The 9,864-nt window shown below is 40.3% G+C and overlaps 1 pseudogene; it reads right to left on the bottom strand.

Annotated features, from left to right (window-relative positions):
• Positions 1-1,223: 1,223 nt before the first annotated feature.
• Positions 1,224-1,697, bottom strand: LOC133093640 (large ribosomal subunit protein uL23-like; annotated as a pseudogene).
• Positions 1,698-9,864: the final 8,167 nt, after the last annotated feature.

The raw sequence follows: 9,864 nt of genomic DNA, 5'->3' as shown, positions 1-9,864 counted from the left end.
GAAGATTTGCTAACAATCACACACCCAGTGATGTTCCGGGTTTGTTGAGAGAAGCAAGGGTGGGCAGCAGTCACTGGGCTGGGCCTTCAACTGTGCATTTTGCCAATGGGCTGTAGCTTAGCTATTATATTTTTTAATAAGAGAATTTCTGGAAGCTCTACTGGTATAGTTCAGGCTATATTACTTGGGAAATATGGAATGATCTGTAATGTAGAAAAGTTAAAGGGGAATTTTCTGAACAGAATTAGGTTTTGTTGCTGTTGTTGTTGTTAGGCCTATTTAAAGAGTAGTAATACTATATCCCCTACCAATTCTTTAGAATTTCCCCATTTATTATCTGGGTTGGTTGATTTCTATTTTCAATTGATTATAAAATGATAGCTTCTGCAGCCAACCTCACTTTCTTTGTTCTGATGATGAGAGCTTGATCTAGTATGAAGGTTGAAAAGTCAAGTATCTGTAGGAGTCAAAGAAGGAACCAAGCAAATCAGCCCAGCATTAGAAGTCACTGGATGGAAAAAAAAAAAAGAAATCACTGGAGAGAGATGAGGACTGGGGTGGATTAGTGAGAGAATGCTCTGCTCCAGTCAGTTGCCATGTGAGAATGTGTGCCTGCTCTGAATACTCCTCAAGTGTTTCAAGAGAAGCTAGGAATCTGGATTTTAACATGACAGCTTTCAGCTTGGAAATGTTGGCAACAAACTCAAAGTTTTAAGAAAAGCACTCTGTAACCCAATACGTTGTGGGCCAAAGCAAACACATCTGCAGGCTGGATCCAACCCCAGGCCATCAGTTTGTGACTTCTGATCCAGATGGATCAGTGGTTATGGCGATGATTTGGGACTGGTTCTTTTCAGACTTAAAAACAACTGGTTGCTAGTGATCTAAACGTTCTCACTTACAAGTTGTTCTCTTCGTTTCCTGTTTTTGTAACAAATCTTAAATCACATTAGTCTGATATTTGAAACCTGCTGGTTAAAAGTAGAGGGACCATACATCCAGGACTGCCCAGCACAGCACTGGCTTAGGCCTGTAGCAGTTAAAATTATGAGTACTGTTCCCTTTCATTCCTGACATGTTCCAGTTTGGACAATAAATTATATAGATGCTTTATTTAAGAGTCTCTTTTATCCCCACTCCCCCATTTTTCACTTACTTTTATTTTTTATTTATTTTTTTAGAGTGAAAACTTTTATGTTTAGAATTAGCCAGCTGGACTCAGTTTAGATGACCCCAATTTTGCTGGCAACATCCAAATCATCATACTCAGGAGCCAGTGGAACATATGCCTTCTTCTCTCCATCAGGCCTGATCAGAGTGTTGACTTTGGCCATGTCAATGTTATAGAGCTTCTTCACAGCCTGTTCAATTTGGTGCTTGTTGGCCTTGACATCCACAATGAACACCGGTGTGTTGTTGTCTTCTATTTTCTTCATGGCTGACTCGGTGGTGAGGGGGAACTTGATGATGGTATAGTGGTCAAGCTTGTTTCTCCTAGGGAGCACTCTCCTGAGGATATTTGGGCTGCCTCCTGAGCCGCAGTGCTTTGCGCCATCCGAAGGTGTGTGACGTCCGGATCTCCTATTTTTTTTGTGGCTGTGGACGCCTTTCAACACTGCTTTCTTGGCCTTCGAAGCCTTTGCTTCGGCTTGGGCTTTCGGAGGAGCAGGGGCTTCCATCTTCGCCTTCGGCGCCATCTTTGTGAAAAGGGGTCACTTATTTTTATTACTTATTTATTCATTTAATTTTTATTGAAGTATAGTTAATTTACAATGTTGTGTTAGTTTCAAGTATACAGCAAAGTGATTCGGTCAGACTCTTTTCCATAATAGGTTATTACAAGATATTGAGTATAGTTCTCTGTGATATACAGTGGGTCCTTGTTGTTTGCCTACTTTATATATAGTAGCATGTGTCCATAAATATGCATTTTGTGTGTGTATACTATATATTTTTTTTAATAGCTTTATTGGAGTATAATTGCTTTACAATGGTGTGTTAGTTTCTGCTTTATAACAAAGTGAATCAGTTATACATATACATATGTCCCCATGTCTCTTCCCTTTTGCATCTCCCTCCCTCCCACCCTCCCTATTCCACCCCTCTAGGTGGTCACAAAGCACCGAGCTGATCTCCCTGTGCTATACGGCTGCTTCCCACTAGCTATCTATTTTATGTTTGGTAGTGTATATATGTCCATGCCAGTCTCTCACTTTGTCCCAGCTTACCCTTCCCCCTCCCCGTATCCTCAAGTCCATTCTCTAGTAGGTCTGTGTCTTTATTCCCGTCTTACCGCTAGGTTCTTCATGACCTTTTTTTTTTTTTAGATTCCATATATATGTGTTAGCATACGGTATTTGTTTTTCTCTTTCTGACTTACTTCACTCTGTATGACAGACTCTGGGTCCATCCAGCTCACTACAAATAACTCAATTTCGTTTCTTTTTCTTTTTCGTTTCCATTGTATATATGTGCCACATCTTCTTTATCCATTCATCTGTTGATGGACACTTAGGTTGCTTCCATGTCCTGGCTATTGTAAATAGAGCTGCAATGAACATTTTGGTACATGACTCTTTTTGAATTATGGTTTTCTCAGGGTATATGCCCAGTAGTGGGATTGCTGGGTCATACGGTAGTTCTATTTTCAGTTTTTATTTTTTTTAAAATACATCTTTATTGGAGTATAATTGCTTTACAATGTTGTGTTAGTTTCTGCTTTATAACAAAGTGAATCAGTTATACATATACATATGTTCCCATATCTCTTCCCTCTTGTATCTCCCTCCCTTCCACCCTCCCTTTCCCACCCCTCTAGGTGGTCACAAAGCACCGAGCTGATCTCCCTGTGCTATGCGGCTGCTTCCCACTAGCTAGCTATTTTACATTTGGTAGTGTATATATGTCCATGCCACTCTCTCACCCTGTCACATCTTACCCCTCCCCCTCCCCATATCCTCAAGTCCATTCTCTAGTAGGTCTGTGTCTTTATTCCCGTCTTGCCATTAGGTTCTTCATGACCTTTATTTTCACTTAGATTCCATATATATTTGTTAGCATACTGTATTTGTTTTTCCCTTTCTGACTTACTTCACTCTGTATGACAGACTCTAGGTCCATCCACCTCACTACAAATACCTCCATTTCATTTCTTTTTATGGCTGAGTAATATTCCATTGTATATATGTGCCACATCTTCTTTATCCATTCATCCGATGATGGACACTTAGGTTGCTTCCATGTCCTGGCTATTGTAAATAGAGCTGCAATGAACATTTTGATACATGACTCTTTTTGAATTATGGTTTTCTCAGGGTATATGCCCAGTAGTGGGATTGCTGGGTCGTATGGTAGTTCTATTTTCAGTTTTTTAAGGAACCTCCATACTGTTCTCCATAATGGCTATATCAATTTACATTCCCACCAACAGTGCAAGAGGGTTCCTTTTTCTCCACACCCTCTCCAGCATTTATTGTTTCTAGATTTTTTGATGATGGCCATTCTGACTGGTGTGAGATGATATCTCATTGTAGTTTTGATTTGCATTTCTCTAATGATTAATGATGTTGAGCATTCTTTCATGTGTTTGTTGGCTATCTGTATACCTTCTCTGGAGAAATGTCTATTTAGGTCTTCTGCCCATTTTTGGATTGGGTTGTTTGTTTTTTTGATATTGAGCTGCATGAGCTGCTTGTAAATTTTGGAGATTAATCCTTTGTCAGTTGCTTCATTTGTAAATATATTCTCCCATTCTGAGGGTTGTCTTTTCGTCTTATTTATGGTTTCCTTTGCTGTGTAAAAGTTTTAAGTTTCCTTAGGTCCCATTTGTTTATTTTTGTTTTTATTTCCATTTCTCTAGGAAGTGGGTCAAAAAGGATCTTGCTGTGATTTTTGTCATAGAGTGTTCTGCCTATGTTTTCCTCTAAGAGTTTGATAGTGTCTGGCCTTACATTTAGGTCTTTAATCCATTTTGAGTTTATTTTTGTGTATGGTGTTAGGGAGTGTTCTAATTTCATTCCTTTACATGTAGCTGTCCAGTTTTCCCAGCACCACTTATTGAAGAGGCTGTCTTTTCTCCACTGTATATTCTTGCCTCATTTATCAAAGATAAAGTGACCATATGTGCGTGGGTTTATTTCTGGGATTTCTATCCTGTTCCATTGATCTATATTTCTGTTTTTGTGCCAGTACCATACTGTCTTGATTACTGTAGCTTTGTAGTATAGTCTGAAGTCAGGGAGTCTGATTCCTCCAGCTCCGTTTTTCTTTGTCAAGATTGCTTTAGCTATTCGGGGTCTTTTGTGTTTCCATACAAATTGTGAAATTTTTTGTTCCAGTTCTGTGAAAAATGCCATTGGTAGTTTGATAGGGATTGCATTGAATCTGTAGATTGCTTTGGGTAGTAGAGTCATTTTCACAATGTTAATTCTTCCAATCCAAGAACATGGTATATCTCTCCATCTGTTTGTATCATCTTTAATTTCTTTCATCGGTGTCTTATAATTTTCTGCATACAGATCTTTTGTCTCCTTAGGTAGGCTTATTCCTATATATTTTATTCTTTTTGTTGCAGTGGTAAATGGGAGAGTTTCCTTAATTTCTCTTTCATATTTTTCATCATTAGTGTATAGGAATGCAAGAGATTTCTGTGCATTAATTTTGTATCCTGCTACTTTACCAAATTCATTGATTAGCTCTAGTAGTTTTCTGGTAGCATCTTTAGGTTTCTCTATGCATAGTAACATGTCATGTGCAAACAGTGACAGCTTTACTTTTTCTTTTCCAATTTGGATTCCTTTTATTTCTTTTTCTTCCCTGATCGCTGTGGCTAAAACTTCCAAAACTATGTTGAATAATAGTGGTGAGAGTGGGCAACCTTGTCTTGTTCCTGATCTTAGTGGAAATGGTTTCAGTTTTTCACCATTGAGGACGATGTTGGCTGTGGGTTTGTCATATATGGCCTTTATTATGTTGAGGAAATTTCCCTCTATGCCTACCTTCTGGAGGGTTTTTATCATAAATGGGTGTTGAATTTTGTCGAAAGCTTTCTCTGCATCTATTGAGATGATCATATAGTTTTTCTCCTTCAATTTGTTAATATGGTGTGTCACATTGATTGATTTGCGTATATTGAAGAATCCTTGCATTCCTGGGATAAACCCCATTTGATCATGGTGTATGATCCTTTTAATGTGCTGTTGGATTCTGTTTGCTAGTATTTTGTTGAGGATTTTTCATCTATTTTTATCAGTGATATGGGCCTGTAGTTTTCTTTCTTTGTGACATCTTTGTCTGGTTTTGGTATCAGGGTGATGGTGGCCTCATAGAATGAGTTTGGGAGTGTTCCTCCCTCTGCTATATTTTGGAAGAGTTGGAGAAGGATAGGTGTTAGCTCTTCTCTAAATGTTTGATAGAATTCGCCTGTGAAGCCATCTGGTCCTGGGCTTTTGTGTGTTGGCAGATTTTTAATCACAGTTTCAATTTCAGTGCTTGTGATTGGTCTGTTCATATTTTCTACTTCTTCCTGGTTCAGTCTCGGCAGGTTGTGCATTTCTAAGAATCTGTCCATTTCTTCCAGGTTGTCCATTTTATTGGCATAGAGTTGCTTGTAGTAATCTCTCATGATCGTTTGTATTTCTGCAGTGTCAGTGGTTACTTCTCCTTTTTCATTTCTAATTCTATTGATTTGAGTCTTCTCCCTTTTTCTCTTGATGAGTCTGGCTAATGGTTTATCAATTTTGTTTATCTTCTCAAAGAACCAGCTTTTAGTTTCATTGATTTTTCTTATTGTTTCCTTCATTTCTTTTTCATTTATTTCTGATCTGATCTTTATGATTTCTTTCCTTCTGCTAGCTTTGGGGTTTTTTTGTTCTTCTTTCTCTAATTGCTTTAGGTGCAAGGTTAGGTTGTTTATTCGAGATGTTTCCTGTTTCTTGAGGTAGGCTTGTATTGCTATAAACTTCCCTCTTAGAACTGCTTTTGCTGCATCCCATAGGTTTTGGGTCGTCGTGTCTCCATTGTCATTTATTTCTCGGTATTTTTTGATTTCCCCTTTGATTTCTTCAGTGATCACTTCGTTATTAAGCAGTGTATTGTGTAGCCTCCATGTGTTTGTATTTTTTACAGATCTTTTCCTGTAATTGATATCTAGTCTCATAGCGTTGTGGTCGGAAAAGATACTTGATACGATTTCAATTTTCTTAAATTTACCAAGGCTTGATTTGTGACCCAAGATATGATCTATCCTGGAGAATGTTCCATGAGCACTTGAGAAAAATGTGTATTCTGTTGTTTTTGGGTGGAATGTCCTATAAATATCAATTAAGTCCATCTTGTTTAATGTATCATTTAAAGCTTGTGTTTCCTTATTTATTTTCATTTTGGATGATCTGTCCATTGGTGAAAGTGGGGTGTTAAAGTCCCCTACTATGATTGTGTTACTGTCGATTTCCCCTTTTATGGTTGTTAGTATTTGCCTTATGTAGTGAGGTGCTCCTATGTTGGGTGCATAAATATTTACAATTGTTATACCTTCCTCTTGGATCGATCCCTTGATCATTATATAGTGTCCTTCTTTGTCTCTTGTAATAGTCTTTATTTTAAAGTCTATTTTGTCTGATATGAGGATTGCTACTCCAGCTTTCTTTTGATTTCCATTTGCATGGAATATCTTTTTCCATCCTCTCACTTTCAGTCTGTATGTGTCTCTAGGTCTGAAGTGGGTCTCTTGTAGACAGCATATATATGAGTCTTGTTTTTGTATCCATTCAGCCAGTCTGTGTCTTTTGGTGGGAGCATTTAATCCATTTACATTTAAGGTAATTATCGATATGTATTTTCCTATTCCCATTTTCTTAAATGTTTTGGGTTTGTTATTGTAGGTGTTTTCCTTCTCTTGTGTTTCTTGCCTAGGGAAGTTCCTTTAGGATTTGATGTAAAGCTGGTTTGGTGGTGCTGAACTCTCTCAGCTTTTGCTTGTCTGTAAAGGTTTTAATTTCTCCATCAAATCTGAATGAGATCCTTGCTGGGTAGAGTAACCTTGGTTGTAGGTTTTTCTCCTTCATCACTTTAAGTATATCCTGTCACTCCCTTCTGGCTTGCAGAGTTTCTGCTGAAAGATCAGCTGTTAACCTTATGGGGATTCCCTTGTGTGTTATTTGTTGTTTTTCCCTTGCTGCTTTTAATATGTTTTCTTTATATTTAATTTTTGATAGTTTGATTAATATGTGTCTTGGCATGTTTCTCCTTGGATGTATCCTGTATGGGACTCTGTGTGCTTCCTGGACTTGAGTAACTATTTCCTTTCCCATATTAGGGAAGTTTTCAACTATAATCTCTTCAAATATTTTCTCAGTCCCTTTCTTTTTCTCTTCTTCTTCTGGGACCCCTATGATTCGAATGTTGGTGCGTTTAATGTTGTCCCAGAGGTCTCTGAGACTGTCCTCAGTTCTTTTCATTCTTTTTTCTTTATCCTGCTCTGCAGTAGTTATTTCCATTATTTTATCTTCCAGGTCACTTATCCGTTCTTCTGCCTCAGTTATTCTGCTATTGATCCCGTCTAGAGTATTTTTAATTTCATTTATTGTGTTTTTCATCGTTGCTTGGTTCCTCTTTAGTTCTTCTATGTCCTTGTTAAATGTTTCTTGCATTTTGTCTATTCTATTTCCAAGATTTTGGATCATCTTTACTATCATTATTCTGAATTCTTTTTCAGGTAGACTGCCTATTTTCTCTTCATTTGTTAGGTCTGGTGTGTTTTGACCCTGCTCCTTCACCTGCTGTGTGTTTTTCTGTCTTCTCATTTTGCTTATCTTACTGTGTTTGGGGTCTCCTTTTCACAGGCTGCAGGTTCGTAGTTCCCGTTGTTTCTGGTGTCTGTCCACAGTGGCTAAGGTTGGTTCCGTGGGTTGTGTAGGCTTCCTGGTGGAGGGGACTAGTGCCTGTGTTCTGGTGGATGAGGTTGGATCTTGTCTTTCTGGTGGGCACGTCCACGTCTGGTGGTGTGTTTTGGGGTGTCTGTGGCCTTATTATGATTTTAGGCAGCCTCTCTGCTAATGGATGGGTTTGTGTTCCTGTCTTGCTAGTTGTTTGGCATAGGGTGTGCAGCACTGTAGCTTGCTGGTCGTTGAGTGAAGCTGGGTCTTGATGTTGAGATGGAGATCTGTGAGAGATTTTCGCCGTTTGGTATTACGTGGAGCTGGGAGGTCTCTTGTGGACCAGTGTCCTGAAGTTGGCTCTCCCACCTCAGAGGCACAGCCCTGATGCCTGGCTGGAGCACCAAGAGCCTTTCATCCACACGGCTCAGAATAAAAGGGAGAAAAAATAGAAAGAAAGAAAGAAAGAGGATAAAATAAAATAAAATAAAGCTATTATAATAAAAAATAAGAAAAAAATTATTAAGAATAAATTAAGAAAAAATTTTTTTTTTAATTTTTAAAAATAGATTTAATAATTTTTTATAATAAAAAATAAAAAAATTATTAAGAAAAAAATTATTAAGAAAAAAAATTTTTTTAATTTTTTAAAATAAAAAATATGAAAAGACTTATTAAAAAAATTTTTTTAATTTTTTAAAAATAGAAAATAAGGAAAAAATATTAAGAAAACATTTATTAGGGAAAAAAATTTTTTTTAAGTAAGAAAAAAAAAACAAAAAACGGACATACCTAACCCTAGGACTAACGGTGAGAGCAAAGCTATACAGACAAAATCTCACCCAGAAGCATACACATATACACTCACAAAAAAAGGAAAAGGGGAAAAATTAATATATCCTGCTCCCAAAGTCCACCTCCTAAATTTGGGATGATTTGTTGTCTATTCAAGTATTGAACAGATGCAGGCACATCAAGTTGTTTGTGGAGCTTTAATCCGCTGCTTCTGAGGCTGCTGGGAGAGATTTCCCTTTCTCTTCTTTGTTCGTACAGCTCCCGGGGTTCAGCTTTGGATTTGGACCCGCCTCTGCATGTAGGTCGCCTGAGGGCGTCTGTTCCCCGCCCAGACAGAACGGGGTTAAAGGAGCAGCTGATTCGGGGGCTCTGGCTCAGTCAGGCCGGGGGGAGGGAGCGGTACGGAGGAGGCTGGGCGAGCCTGCGGCGGCAGAAGCCAGCGTGACGTTGCAGCAGCCTGAGGCGCGCCATGCTCTCTCCCGGGGAAGTTGACCGCGGATCACGGGAGCCTGGCCGTGGCGGGCTGCACTGGCTCCTGGGAGGGGCGGTGTGGAGAGTGACCTGTGCTCGCACACAGGCTTCTTGGTGGCGGCAGCAGCAGCCTTAGCGTCTCATGCCCGTCTCTGGTGTCTGCGCTGATAGCTGCGGCTCGCGCCCGTCTCCGGAGTTCGTTTAGGCGGCGCTCTGAATCCCCTCTCCTTGCGCACCAGGAAACAAAGAGGGAAGAAAAAGTCTCTTGCCTCTTCGGCAGCTGCAGACTTTTTCTCGGACTCCCTCCCGGCTAGCTGTGGCGCGCTAACCCCTTCAGGCCGTGTTCACGCCGCCGACCCCAGTCCTCTCCCTGGGATCCGACCGAAGCCCGAGCCTCAGCTCCCAGCCCCCGCCCGCCCCCGCGGGTGAGCAGACAAGCCTCTCAGGCTGGTGAGTGCTGCTTGGCGCCGAGCCTCTGTGCGGGAATCTCTCCGTTTTTCCCTCTGCGCCCCTGTTGCTGTGGGATCCGCGCTGATAGCCATGGCTCGCGCCCGTCTCTGGAGCTCGATTAGGCAGCGCTCTGAATCCCCTCTCCTTGCGCGCCGGGAAACAAAGAGGCAAGAAAAAGTCTCTTGCCTCTTCGGCAGCTGCAGTCTTTTTCCCGTACTCCCTCCCGGCTAGCACCGAAGCCCGAGCCTCAGCTCCCAGCCCCCGCCCGCCCCGG

The sequence above is a fragment of the Eubalaena glacialis genome, chromosome 6 (assembly GCF_028564815.1).
Source record: "Eubalaena glacialis isolate mEubGla1 chromosome 6, mEubGla1.1.hap2.+ XY, whole genome shotgun sequence".
NCBI lineage: Eukaryota > Metazoa > Chordata > Mammalia > Artiodactyla > Balaenidae > Eubalaena > Eubalaena glacialis.
This window is presented reverse-complemented; position numbering and strand designations above follow the sequence as displayed.